Raw genomic sequence first — 20,329 nt, 5'->3', positions numbered from 1 at the left:
ATAAACGATAGTTTTCTTTTACTCTTACTAATTTCTTCCTTCCACTTTTAATTTTTGTTGCTATTTTCCTTTCCCTCCTGTATTTGAATGTTTTGAATATTTCTATTAACTGGATAAATGCATTTAAGTATGTAAATTGTCTCTGAGCACCGCCTTGGCCACAGTGTGAATTCTTTAAATGAATTCCATTTATTAAGAGGCCCTAATGAAAACATTTAACAAAACATTAAGCTGATAATTTAAATGACAACACAAACAAATCTGTTCATTTTCTGATTGCTCAGTTCAGCAGATATTTCCAATTATCTGCATTTCTACTGTGCACCAAGTGCAGACATTGACATTTTAAAGAAATAAGCCTACCACAATAGAACGTTATCCACAGGGACCTCTTCTGCTACTAGTTACCCTGGACCCTACTTCTGGTCCATACTTCACTTCTGCAGATTTGATATGAGAGTAACTTTCCCATGTTTCCTACTCAGACCTGGAGCAGTGAGCAGCATATGGCCTGGGTTGAGTCCCTGAGTCTTCTTTGGCTTCTTCCTCTGGCATCTTGTCCATGATATCTTGACATTAGATCCTTGGCCTAAAATTCTAAAATTTTCTGTGCTACTCCTGTCTTCACTTCACTTACAATTAGTTATATAGCCTTGGGTATGAAGCATAGAAAACTTGGGTGTTTACAAAAAATAACTAATTTCAAGTTATCACCACGTTTATCCAAACTTTGCTAAGAGATAGACCTCAAGGCATGTCAGAAGTTGTATATATACACATCTTCTCATGCCCAAAGCTATATAGCTTGCACAGCTGAACCTTGCTCATTAAACTCATCCACTTCATCGCCCTTTCCTGCATAACAGAGAAGAATGCAGTCCTAAAGCTCTGCTCTGTTTTGATTCAGTCTCTCTAATCTCTCCCAGGTTTGTACTATAAAAATATTATTCCTATTCTACAATCTAACTTACTTTTATTTACTTTACTTTCCTACTACTTTTCTTTCTACCTACTTCTTCTCTAAGTTTTAAAAAATTATTAAAATATTCTTTTAATAGTAAATGTTATTTGAAAACATTCCCAAAATGGCTGCATTATATTCCATGATATTATTATATTCCTATTGAATAATTTTTGTATTGTTTAGCATGTTCTTTTCAATGTCCATGTAGCTTCATTTTTTTTTTTTACAGATCTCTCATTATTACTCTGGAATACATTACCTGAGATGAAGTCTATAGGCAAAGCATTATGGATATTTTAAAGCTCAATCCATACTACTATATACTTTCATTAAAGGGTTAGACCATTAACATCAACAATTATGTACATTATATCCCTCTTATTACACATTTTTAAGTGAAAATTTAATCTTTATTTATTTTTTTGCTGGGAAAGATTCACCCTGAGCTAACATCTATTGCCAATCTTCCTCTCTCTCTCTTTTTCTTCCTCCCCAAAGTCCCAGTACATAGTTGTATATTCTAGTTGTAGGTCCTTGTAGTTCTTCTATGTGAGTCACTACCACAGCATGGCTACTCACAGATGAGCAGTGTGGTATGTGATGAGCATGTGGTTCCCATGCCTGGGAACTGAATCCAGGCTGCAGAAGCAGAGCATGCTGAACTTTAATCACTAGGCCATCAGGGCTGGCTCTTATTATACTTTTTAAATCATTGACCTCTGTTTTATTTCTTGTATTAAATAAGTAAAAATAGTATTTAGCTTAAATTTGCATCTGTAATGACTAATAATTTTGTAGGTTTTTATTTATGCTTATTATAAACTTGTATTTCTCACTCTTCTAATGTTTCTTTGCATAATTCCTTTTTAGTTTTAGTGCCTTTCTTATTGGTTTATAAGAAGTCCTCACAAAGAAAGATATCAACTCATATTTTTTATATGAGGTAAATATTATTAATGTATTACATTTTAAAGTTTACCATAGCCAAATATATTGGCCTTTGCCTTCATGATTTTTCTTATTGTTTATATCCTTACAAAGTTCATGTTCTTTACAAGATCAATTAACTATACATATATATATTTTACAGCTTATAATTTCACTTTTCTTAAGCACTTTACACAACTAAAATTTATTTTTGGTGCATTATAAAGTTTGATAACCTGTGAAAAAATTTTCCCCTTAAATCCAATTCTTTTAACATAATTTGTTGAATAATTTTCAGAATACTTATACGATTGTGATTTCATAAATAGTTCAATGGATCAAAATAGATCACCTAGAAAAAGTTTTTAGAGTAGATTTGGTCACATTTCTAAATATACACCTGAAGGATGGATAATTGTGTATTTTTATGGATTCACACTCATTGGTTTGCTATTATTTGTCAAAGTTCAATATGTCACAAAATAACAAATACATGCTTTCCAATGCCTTTTTTCACTGCATTTATCCTGAATTATCATTCCATACTCCGACCTGGTAATTTGACCTCAATTTTAGATTATGTTCTTTGCTGCTAGTGGAGTTCAATCTTATCTGGACCTGACTCTGAACTCTGTGGTTGACTGATCTCCTTACCTTAAAAAACAAGTATATTATCTCTAGAATGATCCAAACAGTTAATCAGAATGCTGTTTTGCCTCCAACAGAATCTCTTATGAGCAATAAAATAGCACAAAGATTGATTTCATCAATATTTTAAGCTAGAATGAACTGCCAGAGAGCTCAACACTGCCTTTGGCCTTCTCATTTTCATTAGTCTTGAGGAAGATAAATCATATTAATTAAATTTGCTGTTCTAAATTGGATGGTATTATAAACCAGGGAGAAAGGACCAAAAGGGGGAAATTAGAAATGGCTCGGTAGCAGTGGTAAATAAAACACACAGGATCCATCTCAGAAGAGGAAAATCAACCTCTAAAAGAGAGATTTTCTGTTTATTTTGGCTACACTTCAAAGAGAAGTAATGCAAGTAGAGAAGCCCCAGAAACTGATGCTGGTGAATCTACAGTTTGTTTGGGAAGTCTATAAAAGTGAGAAGCTAAAATCTGGAAGGGAAAAGCTGAAATAACTCCATCAAAATCATAAAACCATGCTTGATCCTTTGCTTTCCAAATCTTTAATACTTAGAAAAGTGGGAAGAAAATGAGTGATTTAAGCAGCTGTGTTATATATACTTTCCTTACCGAAGGTCACTAGTCTATGCCCCAAGAAACAGAACGTCACCTTTCCAGTTACTACCTGTGTGACTTTGGGCAAGGTACTCAAATTCTATGAGTTGCAAATGCCTTATCTGTACAATAAGGAAAATAATCGTTTAGAGGGCTCACAGGGTTGTTTAAGAATTAGATAAGAAAATGTATGTAAAAGTCTGAAAAAGTGCTTATCATTTAGTAAGTGCTCAATACATGTGAACAATTTCTAAAGTATTATAATAAATGATAAGATAAATGTATAAGCAAAAAAAGGTTGAGGCCTGTCAAGCCAGATCTAAAACTGTAAAGGTACCTGGTAGGAAGGAGTGATGAGGCTACATCACGGGCAGAGAGGATTAGAGAAATAAGTTAGAATGCCTGCCCTGTAGAAGTTCACCATCTAGAGAAAAATACAACTAAGTGTAAGGGAATACACTGATTTCGACAACAAAGACATGCGTTAAGTGCTATGAAACTCCAAGGAAAACGTCACTAAATCTGTATTGAGCAGTTAGCAAAGGCTTCGCAGAGGAAATGACATCTGAGTTGGTGCTTTAAAGATGAGTGGGAGTTTTGCAAGCGGAGAATGATACAGGAACATCCTAAAGATGGAGAACAGTGTTTCTGAGGCCAGAAAGTGAAAAAAAGTGTGGAGTGAGTAGTTTGATATATTTAACATACAGAGAACTAAAGCAAAGAGTAGAAGAGAGGAAGAGAGTGAAAAGATTCAGCTGAGAAAAAGATGAGTCCAGCTTGTGAATAACATTGAATGGCATGCTGGGAGTTTAGACATTATCTTGAAGACAATGGTGAATTAAGGATATTAATCTGGGGAGAGAGAAGTCTTCAGGGTACAACCATGGAACAGGACAACAAGAAACCTGCAAGGGCATAGGTGAGGCAGATGTTTATCCTGGTCAAGAAAATCCCCAAGGAAGAAAATCTCCACAGGAGATATCTGCATGTTCAATAAAGGAGCAAACACAGTTCTTAGAGCTATACTCTGAGGAAAGAGTAAGAGAAGTACAAGTTATAGATCCTAGACTGTATGTTGGAAGGATACGTGAGAGGCTGTCCAAATAAGAAGCCTCCTGTTGTAGTAAAATGCTGCCTCCCTGATCCATTGGTCAGGAAGAGTTTGCATGGAGTTTTCCAAGGTTTACAAAGCCAGGTCCACTACGGGCTAGTTTAAGCACCCTTGAGAGGTAAGAGAAGCTGTTGAGAAGGGACTTTCGAAAGGAAAACCAGAGCCAGTGAGAAGTACTGCCTTCATTACCCATGTGATGAATTCTCCTTTTTGAAAAAAGTCTGCAAAGGTCAATGAGGAAAAGGAGAAACACACAGAGCAAGGACCGAGTTTGGAAAATAATACTTCCAGGGAAAGGCAGGGAAATAAACATGGACTTTGTAGACATAATACCTGAGATCGAACTCTAACTTCATCCTTTAGTAACTGTATGATCTTGAATATATTATTTAAATTGTCTTAGTTTCAGGTCCCTCATCTGTAATGTGGGGATTGTAGTACCTATATCACAAGGCTGCTGGGAAGATGAAGCAAGATAGAAAATGCCAAGCATGTAGCACAATGATAGATGCATCATACCCAGTCAGACACATTAATTCTTCTCCCTCACCAGCTATAGCAGTGTGGAGGTACCAGCACATGTATCTTGATAACTTTACCCCATCTCTCTGTAGCATTCAAAAGCACGGGAGAAGGAATGGAGGCATCCAGCCCTCACACACAAAGAAGACCAGCAAAACTTGCCCTGACTCTGTTCATTGTCCTTTTGGTGGCTTTGGTTTTTATTATTATTTTCTATGTCTTTAGGAGAGAAGTTTGTAGTTGTTTTCAGTGCAGGTGCTTTTCTGATAAGCTGTTAATTCCGTGGGGCTCATGTGAATATGGCTTTAAAGGACCAACAATATAATGTAGATTCAAGAATAACTCTCTGGTTGTTTTATTAAAACAACAATGATAATCGATGGCTACAGTCATGCCTGACAGCCTTTGATTGTCAATTTCTCAAAGAGAAGTTCAAGCAATATATGAATTCATTTGTTTTAGTCAACAGGTATTGAGAATCTACAGCATCATTTCAAAGCCACTGGAAAAACAAAATTCACTGCTATTATTCCCTGAGTTCCAGACTACATTATCAATAAGAGATGACTAATTCTCCACCTCTATTGCACTCCTGCTGCACCCTGATTTCCTATCAGCTTGTTAGCCCACAACTCTAAAAAAAATCGCCTATCACCTGAACTTTCAGAGTTTATCTAACATCTGCTAGAGCACAGGCTTACAACTTTATGAAGAATCAAATTATTAAAATTAAACTACAGTCATGTCTTGTTTATTCACTGAATACATAATAAGAATGCTTTCATTATTATTAAGAGGACTGAAAATGGTGTAATGCAAAGAGCTGATGAGGGTCAAATGAGGCGGGCTCTTTGTTAGTTTCTCTGGGACCTCGAGTAAGTCACTTGACTCTTTGGTGCCTCAGTTTACCCATCTATAAAACAAGGATGATGACTGCACTGGTAACATTCAGAAGATTTGAGAATCTATTTTTAAAATGTTATTGAAAATTATAATGCACAATGTAAAAGTCTGCTGGAATTATTGGTATTGGAAATGGTGCAATTTATGTTGAATTTTAAACTGTCAGTTTATCAAAGACTTGTTTTCAGCACTGGGTTCACTAATGCCTGACTCCCTCTAAAAATAACCAGCAATTTCAGTAAATTGTAAAAGGGGAACATTTGCATGGCTTCCTGTCAGTAAAGACCATTTATGTGCTTGAAAGAAATGCCATTTAGATATGACAAATATAAACCCTGAAATTTTCTATAACCAACCTCACTCAATAAGGAAAAAATTCCCTTAGAAACTTACCATGTCAACAGGATCTCCTGATTACAAGAAAGACCTTTATTCCAACAGGTGAAGTTGAAGAGTATTCATAAGTCTCACTGCAATTTTTAAACTTTTTTCCAAAGGCAAGTTTTTACCACCTTCTAATTTACAACAAATGCTATCCATATTGGGATGACTCCTCAAACTCTATCTTCAACTCAGGTGACTGTTGAGATTAAGTTCCATTCATTCAACAGCCAACTGCACATTCTATGCTCAACATAACCATGACTAAACTCATCAGCCTCCACATCAAACCTGGTCTTCTTCCTTTCTTCATGTGGTCTTGACTGATTTCCTCTGCACAAGCCAGAATCTATCTAGCCCATTAAGTGAAGGCTCTATGCCATCCACAGGGCTGACTGCCTTTTAAACACAGAACATCCGTCTTCCCTACCATTGTGTGCCTAGCTCTGTGTCTAACTCCAGGAACGCCTAAAGCAAACTTACTTCACCATTTCCACATTCCAGTAAGTATTAGGTAGAAAAAGAGTAGAAAGTAGAGAAATGAGAATGAAGTCAGCAATATTTTTGCTTGATCCTGGGACTAAGAATTAGTCGTTGCCATGTCATTTGGAAAGGTCATTTGGCATATCTGATATCAGTTTCTTCATTTACAATTTAAACATCATGATAACTACTCTTCTTTCTCACACAGCTGTGGTGGGCCTAAAGGTGAGATATTTGCATTTAAAGAAGCAATGTAGGGCTGGTCCTGTGGCCTAGTGGCTAAGCTCAGTGTGCTCCACTTAGGTGGCCCGGGTTTGGTTCCCCAGCACAGAACTACACCACTTGTCAACAGCTATCCTGTGGTGGCAACCCACATGCAAAACAGAGGAAGACTGGCACAGCTGTTAGCTCAGGGCAAGTCTTCCTCAGGAGGAAGAGGAGGAGTGGGTGGGGGAGGAGAGGGAAAGGGGAGGGGCAGGGGGAGGAAGGAGGAGAAGGAGAAAGGGAAGAAGGGGAAGGAGTGGAAGGAGAGGAAGAAGAAGGAGGAGGAGGAGGGGGAGGAGGAGGAGAAGAAAGTTATATTGTAAAGTTTTAGGTAGTATGAATGCCATCATCTTTTCACCACAAATTCTACAGTCATGGCTGCATCTCTATCCATCCCCTCCATCTTTCCTTTTCTTAGAATGATACATGAAGTCTCCTCCTGCCTCAGTCCACTCCATCTCCTTGTGGTCTGCTCCATCTCCATCTCTCCTCATTCACTTAGGGATTTAATTTTGTCCTTTGATATCTCCTTTCTGTCCTGTAGCCTCTCCCCATCAACATAAAAACATATTGCAATATCTTCCATTGAAAACAAGTCTCCCTTGACCACACATCTCTTTCCAAGGATGTCTTGTCTCTCTCTTCCCCTCTAAGTATATTTATCAAGTCATTTGCTCATACACATTATCTTCTCTTCCTCACCTCATATTCAGTCTCCAATCCTCTTTAATCTAATTCTCCCCTCCCCTGAAGTTAGCAGAACTTGTTCTTATTAAGGTTACCAGGGACCTCAATGTTGCCATCTTAAACAATTTCATCTCATTCAACCTCCCACCTAGGATTTGAAATGGCTGGCCACTCCTCTCACCTGAAATCCCCTCCTCTGTGAGTTTTCACAGTGCCGCACTTTCCTTCCTACCTCATTGCCTTCTTTTCTACTCTTAGACCTCCAATATTTGAGATAACTCTCAATCTAATAACTTCTGCTCATATGTCTCTTCCATACTCTAATGCAAAAGTTCAATTGTTTACTCGAAATCTGCATGTTATGGTCTCATATGTGTCTCAAGTCTCATTTGTCTGAAATTGAAAATTCCACTCCCTTTTTCCAATCTCTAACTTTAATCTCCTCTGGTATTTTCTATCTCAGTAAACGATATCATCAAATTCCCAGTTATTAAAACCAAAAGCCTAGAAGTCACTCTTGGCCCCTCTCTTTCATTTCTCTCTTCATCAACATTTAATGCATCATGAAATCATGTTTACTATAATCAAAACAAGTAAACAAATCAACAAATGAGCATAGCTTGTATCCGTCTATGTCTACATCCCTAACCAGTTCCTGAACTCTAATCAGTCACTATACAATCGTAAAAATCTTTTAAGTTGTCTCCTATCTACTACTTTTCCCCTCTTACATGACATTATCCACAGAACATAGTGATCATTTAGAGATCTATTACATACCATTCTTTTTCCAGCTACTCATCAGTAGCTTCCCATTAGTGAGACTGAAATACAGATCTGGAAAAGGCCCCCAGACTTTCCCACTTCTTGTGTGTCAGTATTCTTGTTCACAGTGCTGCAGGAGCACTGACTTTCTCTGAGAGCCCTAAGGTACAAACACTTTCTTCCCACCAGGGCTTTACAAGCCCTCTTTCTATCTGGACTTCCTTGGATATTTGGGTGGATGGCTCCTTCTCAACAATCAAGATTTCACAGCAAATATACATCTTCTGGGGAGAACTTCTCTGATTATCCAATCTAAAATAGGCACCAGTCAATAAGTTGTTTTTATATTGTCTCATAAGAATGTAAATGCTATGTAGAACTAAAATGTAAAAGAGGGTATAGATTATCTATTTTGGAAACTGTGGTATCCACAAAGACTAGAGTGGTGCATAGTACATAAAAGTCATTTTCTATAACACTAGTTGGATTAATTATTTAATCAATCAATGTAATAGCACCATGCTTATTTTCTTCATTGTCTCTGTGATAGAATATTAGTATCAACCCTTAATTTGTTTAGTCATTGATTGTCTCTTTTTCCAAGAAGATGAGGAGCTTGTCAGTCTTGGTCACTGTATTTCCAGTACCCAGAGCAGTCCTTGAAACTCTAGATGCCAGATTCACACAGCTGCTGTATTTCTCACTAAGCTTAGTATAATACTACACGCAGAGCAGGCTTTCAAATACTAAGTCTGTTGTGGTGTGAATTCCCTTATCTTTCCACCACTAAAATTAAAATATTCACTAGATCTGGCTTATCTCTACCCTGAGCCCACAGAAAACCCAATCTCACCCTTTGTCTTTGCATTTATGACAACGTATTTATGTATTTCTTTTTTTAGTATCCCTCTAACCCCTAAATTGAGACTCTGACCTTACTTAGTTACAGGCTATATCTGACACATATGTGCGTCCTCACCTTTGAAGATTGCTACCAGCATCATGTTCAGTACATGTTTTTATGTGCCTTGCTTATTTGTTTATAAAGAACTGTGTGGTCTTCCAGTTTTGTTTGTTTTGAATTTAAGAAGGATATTACATTTAGATAGAGAAGATATTCTATTCCAAGTAAATTATAGGGTTTTTCCCAATTCATTAGCGATTTCTTTATTATATGGTAGATTTTTTTATGTATAGTATATTTCAAATACATATACATATATATTGAACTAAAGTGGTAGATATTTGTCTTACGCTATCTTTGGCTTTTATTTTCTATTTTTTTAATCACTGTTATACTGGCCTCATAAAAGGATCTGGGTTGCTCTGGTTCTTTTTCTACACCTGTCCTAGATATAGATGTCCCATTCATTTATTTAGTGGAAATGTTACAGCTGCAAATGTCTCATGGAATCATCCACCAAATCTTCAACGTCTGATGTACTTTCCTCAATTCATGGTTTTATTTTTTTGTCAACTTTTTTACTGCAGTAACATTGGCTTATGACGTTATATAACTCTCAGGTGTATATCATAATATATTTTGAATTCTGTGTAGATTACATCGTGTTCACCACCCAAAGACTAATTATAGTCCATCACCATATGTGTGCCTAATCACCCTTTTCGCCATCCTCCAACCCCTCTTCCCCTCTGTTAACCACCAATCCAATCTCTGTTGCTATGTGTTTGTTTGTCATTGTTTTTATCTAGTATGTATGAGTGAGATCATATGGTATTTCACTTTTTCCCTCTGACGTATTTCACTTAGCATAATACCCTCAAGGTCCATTCATGTTGTCAAAAATGGCTGGATTTCATCATATCTTATGGCTGAGTAGTATTCCATCGTGTATAAATACCACATCTTCTTTATCCATTCATCCCCTGATGGACACCTAAATTGCTTCCAAGTCTTGGCTATTGTGAATAATGCCGCAATGAACATAGGGGTGCATGTATCTTTATGCATTTGTGTTTTCAAGTTCTTTGGATAGATACTCAGCAGTGGAGCAGCTGGATCATATGGTAGATCTATTCTCAAATTTCTGAGGATACTCCATACTGCTTTCCATAGTGGCTGCACCAGTTTGCACTCCCACTAGCAGTGTACAAGGGTTCCCTTCTCTCCACATCCTCTCCAACACTTGTTGTTTCCTGTTTTGTTAATTATAGCCATTCTGACCTGAGTGAGGTGATATCTCATTGTACTTTTGATTTGCATTTTCCTGATTGTTAATGACGTTGAACATCTTTTCATGTGCCTGTTGGCCATCCTTATATCTTCTTTGAAGAGATCTCTGTTCAGATCTTTTGCCTGTTTTTTAATTGGATTGTTGGTTTTGTTGTTGTTGAGACATATGAGTTCCTTGTATATTTTGGATATTTGGATATTAATGCTTTATCTGATATATAGTTTGAAAATATCTTCTCCCAATTGTTAGGTTGTCTTCTCATTTTATTGAAGGTTTCCTTTGCTGTGCAGAAGCTTTTTAGTTTGATGTAGTCACATTTGTTTATTTATTTATTTTTTATTTCCCTTGTCTGGTCAGACATGGTACTTGAAAATAATGCTGCTAAGACCGACGTCAGTGTATAGCTTATGTTTTCATCTAGAAGTGTCAGGGTTTCAGGTCTTAGATTCAAGTCTTTAATCCGTTTCGAGTTGATTTTTGTTCAGGGTGTAAGATAATGGTCTACTTTCATTCTTTTGCATGTGGCTCTCCAGTTTTCCCAACACCATTTATTGAAGAGAATCTCCTTCTCCATTGTATGCTCTTGGCTCCCTTGTCAAAAATTAGTTGTCCATATACGTGTGGGTTTATTTCTGGGCTCTCTATTCTGTTCTATTGATCTGTGTGTCTGTTTTTGTGCCAGTACCATGCTGTTTTGGTTGCTATAGCTTTGTAGTATATTTTGAAAACAGTGAGTGTGATACCTCCAGCTTTGTTCTTTTTCCTCAGGATTGCTTTGGCTATTTGGGGTCTTTCGTTGTTCCATATAAATTTTAGGATTCTTTTTTCTATTTCTGTGAAAAATGTTGTTGGAACTTTGATAGAGATTGCATTGAATCTATAGATTGCATTAGGAAGTATGTATATTTTAACCACGTTAATTCTTCCAGTCCAAGAGCATGGAATATCTTTTTATTTCTTTGTGTCTTCTTCATTTTCTTTCAATAATGTTTTATAGTTTTTGGTGTACATATCTTTCACCTCTTTAGTTAGGTTTATTCCTAGGTATTTTATTCTTTTTTTGGAGTTGTAAACAAGATTGTATTCTTAATTTCTCTTTCTGCTACTTCGTTGTTAGTGTATAGAAACACAACTGATTTTTGTATGTTGATTTTGTATCCTACAGCTTGACTGTATTCATTTATTATTTCCAAAAGTGTTTTAGTGGATTCTTTGGGATTTTCTATATATAAAATCATGTCTTCTGTAAATAGTGATAGTTTCACTTCTTCTTTTCCAATTTGCGTCCCTTTTATTTCTTTTTCTTGCCTGATTGCTCTGGCTAGGACTTCCAATACCATGTTAAATAAGAGTGGAGAAAGTGGGCATTCTTGTCTGGTTCCTGTTCTTACAAGGATGGCTTTCAGTTTTTCTCCATTGAAAATGATATTAGCTGTGGGTTTGTCATATATGGCCTTTATTATGTTGAGGTATTTTCCTTCTATACCCATTTTACTTAGAGTTTTTATGATAAATGGATGCTGTATCTTGTCAAATGATTTCTCTGCATTTATTGAGATGATCACGTGACTTTTCTCCTTCATTTTGTTAATGTGGTGTACCATATTGATAGATTTGCGGATGTTGAACCATCCCTGCATGCCTAGAATAAAACCCACTTGATCATGGTGTATGATCTTATGTTTTTCTGTTTTTTTCTCCCCAAATCCCCCCAGTACATATCTGTACATTTCAGTTGTGGGTCTTTCGAGTTGTGGCGTGTGGGACACTACCTTAGCATGGCCTAACGAGTGGTGCCATGTCCGCGCCCAGGATCTGAACTGGTGAAACCTTGGGCTGCCAAAGTGGAGTGCACAAACTTAACCACTAGACCATGGGGTGGGCCCCTGATCTTTTTAATATATGGTTGTATTCTATTTGCTAGTATTTTTGTTGAGGATTTTTGCATCGAGGTTCATCAGTGATATTGGCCTGTAATTTTCTTTATTTGTGTTGTCCTTGTCTGGTTTTGGTATCAGGATAATGTTGGCTTTGTAGAATGAGTTAGTTAGCCTCCCCTCCTCTTCAATTTTTTGGAAGAGTTTGAGAAGGATAGGTATTAAATCTTCTTTGAATGTCTAGTAGAATTCACTAGGGAAGTTGTCTGGTCCTGGACTTTTATTTTTTAGGAGGCTTTTGATTACTGTTTTGATCTCCTTACTGGTGATTAGTCTATTCAAGTTCTCTACTTCTTTTTGATCCACTTTTGGAAGGTTGTATGATTCTAAGAATTTATCCATTTCTTCTAGATTATCCAATATGTTGGTGTATAGATTTTCATAGTATTCTCTTATTATCTTTTGTATTTCTGAGGTGTCAGTTGTAATCTCTCCTCTTTTATTTCTGATTTTATTTATTTGAGACGTCTCTCTTTTTTTCTTGGTGAGTCTAGCTAAGGGTTTGTCAATTTTGTTTGTGTTTTCAAAGAACCAGCTCTTGGTTTCATTAATCTTTTCTATTTTTTTTTAGTCTCTATTTCATTTATTTCTGCTCTGATTTTTATTATTTCCTTCTTTCTGCTGATTTTGGATTTATTTCTTCTTCTTTTTCCAGTTCCTTTAGGTGTGCTGTTAGATTGTTTATTTTGGATTTTTCTTGTTGGTTGAGGTAGGCCTGAATTGCTATAAATGTCCCTCTTAGAACTGCTTTTGCTGTATCTCATAGATTTTGGCATGTCTTATTTAAATTTCTTTTGTCTCCAGGTAATTTTTGATCTTTCCTATGATTTCTTCATTGACCCAATCATTGCTCAGCAGCATTTTATTTAATCTGCACATTTTTGTGGCTTTTCTGATTTTCTTCCTATAGTTGATTTTTAGTTTCATACCTTTGTGGCCAGAAAAGTTGCTTGGTATTATCTGAATCTTAAATTTATTAAGACTTTCTTTGTGACCTAATATGTGATCAATCCTGGAGAATGTTCCATGTGCATTTGAAAATTATGTGTATTCTGTGTTTTTTGGATGGAATGTTCTGTATATATCTTCTAAGTCCACCTGGTCAATTGTGTTGTTTAAGCTCAATGTTTCCTTATTGATCTTCTGTTTGGATGATCTATCCATTGGTGTCAGTGGAGTGTTAAATTCCCCTAGTATGATTGTGTTACTGTCCATTTCTCCTTTTATGTCTGTTAATAATTGCTTTATATATTTAGGTGCTCCTATGTTGAGTGCATATATATTTACAAGTGTTATATCTTCTTGTTGGAATTTTCCCTTTGTCATCATGTAGTGTCCTTCTTTGTCTGTTACAGTTTTTGTTTTAAAGTCTGTTTTGTCTGATATAAGTATTGCTACCCCAGCTTTATTTTCTTTGCCATTTGCATGGAGCATCTTTTTCCATCCTTTCATTTTCAGTTTGTGAGTGTCTTTAGGTCTGAAGTGTGTCTCTTGTATGCAGCATATATATGGGTCTTGTTTCTTTTTATCCAACTGGCCACCTTATACCTTCTGGTTCGAGCATTTAGTCCATTGACATTGAAAGTAGCTATTGATAAATATGAATTTATTGCCATTTTGTTACTTTTTTCCCAGGGTGTTTTAGTAGTTTCTCTCTGTTCCTTTCTTCTTCTCTTCCTCCCTTCCCTTGTGATTTGATGGCTTTCTTTAGTAATATGCTTGATTTCTTTCCTCTTACTTATTTGTTTATTTATTATAGGTTTCTGGTTTGTGATTACCATGAGGTTCGTATATAATATTCTACATATATAGCAATCTATACTGAGTTGATAGTCCCTTTAGCTTGATCTCTTTCTAAAAGCTCTATTCTTTTACTCCCCACCTCCCACATTTTACGTTTTTGAAATCATATCTAATCTCTTGTTTTGTGTGTGTCTATCCATTACCCTCTTATCAGTGAAATAAATAATTTTAGTACTTTTGTCTTTAATCTTCATAGTTGGTTGATCTGCTACCTTTACTGTATTTTTGCCTTTACCAGTGACTTTATTGCCTGTTTTTGTTTTTGTTTTTGGTTTTTTTTGATAATTTTCTTATTCCTATTTGTGGTCTTCTCTTTCCCACTTAAATAAGCCTCTTCAGCGTTTCTTGCAGAATTGGTTTCTTGGTGATAAACTCCTTTAATTTTTGCTTGTCTGGGAAGCTCTTTCTCTCTCCTTCCATTCTGAATTATAACCTTTCTGGATAGAGTATTCTTGGCTGTAGGTTTTTTCCTTTCAGCACTTTAAATATGTCACGCCACTCTCTTCTAGCCTGTAGGGTTTCAGATGAGAAGTCTGCTGATAGCTTTAGGGGCTTTGCTTTGTATTTCACTTGTTGGCTTTCCCTTGTTTCATTTAGGATTTTCTCTTTATCTTTAGTTTTGGACATTTAAGTTATAATGTGTCTTGATGTGGGCCTCTTGGTGTTCATCTTGTTTGGTGCTCTCTGTGCTTCCTGTATTTGGATGTCTCTTTCCTTCCTTAGGTTAGGAAAGTTTTCAGCCACTCTTTCATCAAATACATTCTCTGCCTCTTTGTCTCTCTCTTCACCTTCTGGGACACCTATAATACTAATGTTAGTGTGCTTAATATTGTCCCAGAGTCCCCTTTCACTGTTCTCATTCTTTTTTAATTCTTTTTTCTTTTGTCTGTTCAGCTTGGATGATTTCCTGTGGTCTTTCATCCAGCTCACTGATCTGTTCTTCTGTATCATCTACTCTGTTATTGAGTCCATCTAGTGAATTTTTCATTTCCAGTATTGTATTCTTCATTTTTAATTGGTTCTTTTTTTATATTTTACAATTCTTTGTTGACATTCTCACTGTGTTCCTCCACTCTTCTCCCAATATCAGTGAGCATCCTTATGAGTTTTTGTTTGAACTCTTTGTCAGGTAGACTGCTTATTTCTGTTTCATTTAGTTCTTTTTCTGGGGTTTTGTCCTGTTCCCTTGCTTGGAATGTATTCCTTTTCCTCCTCATTATGCCTCTTTCTCTGTGCTTATATTTATGTATTAGGTGAGTCAGTTATGTCTCCTGATCTTGGAGAAGTGGCCTTATGTAAGAGATGCCCTTTTGAGGCCCAGCAGTGTTCTTCCCTCTCATCATCAGTCCAAATGATCCAAGAGTGACCCCTGTGTGGGCTACTTGTGTCCTTCTGCTGTGGCAGTGTTGCTCTTATTGCAGGTACCCAGGGAGTCTAGTCTTTCCTTCCCTGGCTAGCTGTTTATAAATTGTGTTTGGGAAGCCCCAACACCTTTGACTACAAGGTCTAATAGCACACTCCTGTTGCAGTTTTGCTGTTAATTGGGTAGGTACCCAGTGTAGCTGATTGCTAGGTTCAGGGGCTTACAGTTGCTATAGGCCTCAGGCCTGCAAGGCTATTGTCAGCTCTCTTAGGATTGCAGCTGAATGGGCCTGGCCCTAGGCATGAGAATACCCAATTGTTTCAGGCTTTGGAAGGTGGGGCTGATCCTCTTTGTGGCTGTTTGTGAAGCACAGGTCTCCTGCAACTGATAAGCCCCACTCCCCATGGGTCCACACACACTGTCAACACAGTTATGGTCCATGCACATTTCCCAACCCCCTGGAGCATACCCTGTTACCCCACTATAGAGGTCCCCACCTCTCCACCAATGCCCTCCACAATCCATGTGGTCCTCACAGAAGCCTTGCCCCACAGAGGCAGACACACTCACCTGTCTGTAGAGGTTCAGTCACCCAGTCTATACAGGCTGACAAGTAGCCTGAGGGCTTGCTGTTGGGTGGAGCTGATCCTTGGGCTACCTGCCCTGTCTGGACTGTTTTAAATCCGCACTCTAGTGGGTGTAGCAGAACCCAGGGTTAACAGACCAGGGGAAGAGCTTCAATGGCATCTGCCAGTGTCTGTGTCAGCATATCTGTACTAGGTCACAACAATGGCCACCACCAATGTGTCAGTGTCTGAAGAGGTCTCTCCTCTCACTGATATGCACCCAGAGACTACCACGTGAATCAATTTTCACCAAAGGACTTTGCAGCCTTCTTTCTGGTGATTTCAGGTTGTTCTCTATGATAAGTGAATTTGTGCATGGGCCCTTTAAGAGCCAGGTTTTTTGGCTTTCACAGATAGCTTTTCTGGTGGTACTCCCCTCTTGCAGGTAACAGCCAGTGAAGCCAGATAGTAGGACACTCGTCTCAGTTGTGCTGAGACTGAAGGATGCTGGTAGCAGTAACGTGCCCCTACTCAAGTCCCCACTCCTCCAGGGAGGGCTGCATATCTTAGGGTGGCTCCTGTCTGGTAGGCTGTGAATCTCCATGGCTCATGAAGGTAGTTTTTTCCGGTCCAGAAGGAATTTCTGCCTCTTCCACCTCAGTCAGGACTGTCCCTTGTTGTGGGGGTTATTTTTATTCAGTTTTCAGTTTTTTCTCCAGGGTAATTTTTACAAGAATAGTTGTAACCTAGTTGAGTTCGTGAGAGGAGGTAATTTCAGAGTCTGCCTATGCTGCCGTCTTTTCAAGATCCCCAATTCATGGTTTTAAAAGCCCATTCTTTTTATTTATGGATATTGATGAGGTTAAGTTTTTTGCTTCCATTTTGTTTTTAGGTAAATTTTACATACAGTAAATCCTCAATAAAAAAATAGACTCATTTGTATTAAAGTAAAATGTGAATACATTAAAATGTACCCTTTTTAGTGTACAGTTCTGCAAACGTTGACTAATCCATACAGTTGTGTAACCACCTCCACAATCAGAATACAGTACAGTTCCATCACCCTAAGGCATTCCTCTGCCCATTACAATCAAGCCTTCCCCAAGTCCTCAGCTCCAAGCAACTACTGGTCTGTTTTCTGTATCTGGAGTTTTGCCTTTTCCAGAATGTCAAATAAATGGAATAGTACAATATGCAAACTCTTGATTCTGGCTTCCTTTACGTAGCAGAATGTTTTAAGATTTATTCATGTTGTTGTATGTATCACTAGTTCATTGCTTATTGCTGAGTAGTATTCTATTGTATGAATTTATTACATTGTGTTTATTCATTCATCAGTTGTGGCAGACAGACTAATGACTCCCTAATATTGCCCATATCCTAATCCCTGGAAACCATGGATATGTTACCTTATATGGCAAAAAGGACTTTGCTAATGCAATTAAGTTACAGATCTTAAGATGGAAAGGTAATCCTGGGCCAAGTATAATCACATAATTCAGCAGCCCTCTTTCTGGTTCTGAGACGTAAGAATTTACATGCAAAAAACGAAGAGAAGAGTTTAGGAGCTTAATGTGACACCCAGCTGACAGCAAGCAGGAAATGAGACCTCGGTCTTACAACACCTGGAACTGGGTTCTGCCAACGCCTGAATAAAGAAAGAAAGAGATTTTTCCCTAGAGACTCCAGGAAGGAATGCAGCATCATTGACACTTTGATCTTATCCTGCTGAGGCAGCAATAGACTTCTATCCACCAGAAATGCAAGGTAGCAAATCTGTGTTGCTTTAAGCCACTGAGACTGTGGAAATTTATTGCAGCAGAATAGAAAATTAATAGACAACTTGAAGGACATTTGGACTGTTTCCACATTTTGGTAATTATGAAAAAAGCCACTATAAACTATAGAGTACAAGTTTTTAGGTGAACTTAAGCTTTCATTTCCCTTGAGTGGAATTTCTGAGTCATATAATAAGTGTATAATTAATTTATTAGAAATTGCAAAGCTGTTCAAAGTGACTGCATCATTTTGCATTTTCACAATTAATGTATGAAAGTTTCAATTGTTCTGAATCCTTACCAGAACTTGGTATTTACAGGGAATTTTTCATTTGTTTGTTTGTCTGATACGTATTTGGTGGTATCTCATTGTAGTTTTAATTTCCATCCTTAGTGATTTCCATCCTTAATGATTTTGACTAGTGATGTGTCTGTTCAAATCTTTGCCAAACTTTAATTGGGTTATTTATTTTCTTATTATTAGGTTTTGAGAGTTCTTCATATAATCTTGTGTATTAGTTTCCTAGTGCTGTGTATATTACCATTAACTTGAACTTAAAACAACACCTATTATTATCACATGGTTTCTGTGTTTCACAATTCTGGCCATGACATAACTGGCTTCTCTGCTCAGAGTCTTACAAGACTAATTTAAGGTGTCAGCAGGCTGCATTCTCATCTGGTCTCACTTGGAGCTCAGGATCCACTTCCAAACTCATTCAGATTATTCGCAGAATTCCATTCCTTGTGTCTGTAGGTAGGCTTGGGGTCTCCGCTTTCTTGCTTATTCTTGGCCAGCAGTTGTTCTCAGCTCCTAGAGGCCACTCTCAGGTCTCACCAAGTAGTCCTTTAACAACATGGCTGCTCATCTTGACATCTCTCTCCAGTCTCTGTGATGGACTCAGCACTGAAGTGACTGTCACTTCACGTTTCCCATATAATGTCATCTAATCAAGGAGATGATCATCCCATCTTATGAAAAGGCTCTGCCATCCTCAAGTGGACGGAATATAGAGGCCTTATGAACCAAGGTGCAAAAACCCTGGGAACCATCTTAGAATTCAGCCAACCACATCTGGATACAAGTACATCATTGGATATGTGTTTTACAAATGTTTCCTTTCAGTCTTTCACTTTTCAATCTCTTTTTTAAAAAATATTTTGAAGAACAGAAGGATTTAACTTTGAAGTCCAATTTTTCATTTTCTTTCTTTTCTGTATCATGTTTTTAGCGTAGTATCTAACTAACCTTTGCCTAAATCAAGGCCAAAGATTTACTCCTGTATTTTCTTCTAGAAGCTTTGTAGTTTTATGGTTTACATTTGAATCTGTGATCTATTTTGAATTAATTTTTGCATATGGTACATGGGTATGAGTCAAAGTGTTTTCTCTTTTTTCCACATGGATATATAATTATTTAGTACCATTTGTTGGGAATACCATCCATTTCTCTATTGAGTTGCCTTTACACCCTTGTCAAATATCAACTTTTCATATATGTATGGGTCTATTTCTGGAGGCTGCATTCTGTTCCATTGAACTATGTGTCCATCAGTTTGCCAGTGTTTGAATTACTGCAGCTTCGTATCAGGGTTTAAAATCAGACAAATTGAGGCCTCAAAATTTGTTTCCCTTCAAAATATTTTGCTATTTATATTTTTTACTATATTATATTTATATTTATAAGACAAAATATATAACCCTATCAGATGAAGTTTAGAATCAGGTTGTCAAATTCAACAACAAAAACATCCCACAGGATTTCGGGTGAGGTTGTGTTGAATCTATAGATAACTTTGGGGAGAAGTGACATATGAACAGTAGCGAGTCTTCTCATTGATGAACACAATATAGCTCGCCATTTATTTAGGTACTCGTTAATATCTTTCTTCAGGGTTTTGTAGTTATCAGCAAACAGCTCCTGTACATATTTTCTTAAATTTATACCCAAGTATTCCATGTTTATTGGTGCTATTGTAAATGGTATTTTAAAAATACAGTTTTCAATTGTGCATTACTAGTTTATAGAAACATTATTGACATTTATATACTGACTTTGTATCTTGCAACTTTCCGTTTGTTATTTCTAGTAGATCTTGAGGATGCTTTGGGGTTTTTCTATATAGACAATCATGTCTATGGAATAACTGCAATTTTTATTATTCTATTTAATCTCAACTATTGTTTTACTTTTCATACATCTTTTAAAATTCTTTTTAATTGTTACCTTTGAGGTTATAACATATATCATCAATTAATTACGGTAATTTCAAATGATATTGTATCACTTCACATAATTATGAGAACTTACAACCCAATGATTCCTTCTTTTCTTTTGTAGTATTTTAATAAAATATTTTACTTTTGAATATATTGTAAACCCAAAATACAAACTTATTTTTACTTTGAAGACAATTAACTTTTAAAGTAAGT

General features: G+C 36.8%; 2 long non-coding RNA genes across 2 annotated transcripts in view; one reads left to right on the top strand and one right to left on the bottom strand.

Annotated features, from left to right (window-relative positions):
* Positions 1-6,265, bottom strand: part of LOC111768153 (uncharacterized) — a 103,425-nt gene extending 97,160 nt beyond the window's left edge. Inside the window, exon 1 of the long non-coding RNA XR_002800295.2 lies at positions 6,068-6,265. This is a non-coding gene — a long non-coding RNA (uncharacterized lncRNA). The remainder of the gene's footprint in view (positions 1-6,067) is intronic.
* A 35-nt stretch (positions 6,266-6,300) lies between these two features.
* LOC111768152 (uncharacterized) overlaps positions 6,301-20,329 on the top strand; it is a 42,046-nt gene continuing 28,017 nt past the window's right edge. The window contains exon 1 of the long non-coding RNA XR_002800294.2: positions 6,301-6,558. This is a non-coding gene — a long non-coding RNA (uncharacterized lncRNA). The remainder of the gene's footprint in view (positions 6,559-20,329) is intronic.

Source organism: Equus caballus, chromosome 15, assembly GCF_041296265.1.
Source record: "Equus caballus isolate H_3958 breed thoroughbred chromosome 15, TB-T2T, whole genome shotgun sequence".
NCBI lineage: Eukaryota > Metazoa > Chordata > Mammalia > Perissodactyla > Equidae > Equus > Equus caballus.
Note: the sequence above shows the minus strand (reverse complement) of the source record. Positions and strands in the feature narration are given on the sequence as shown.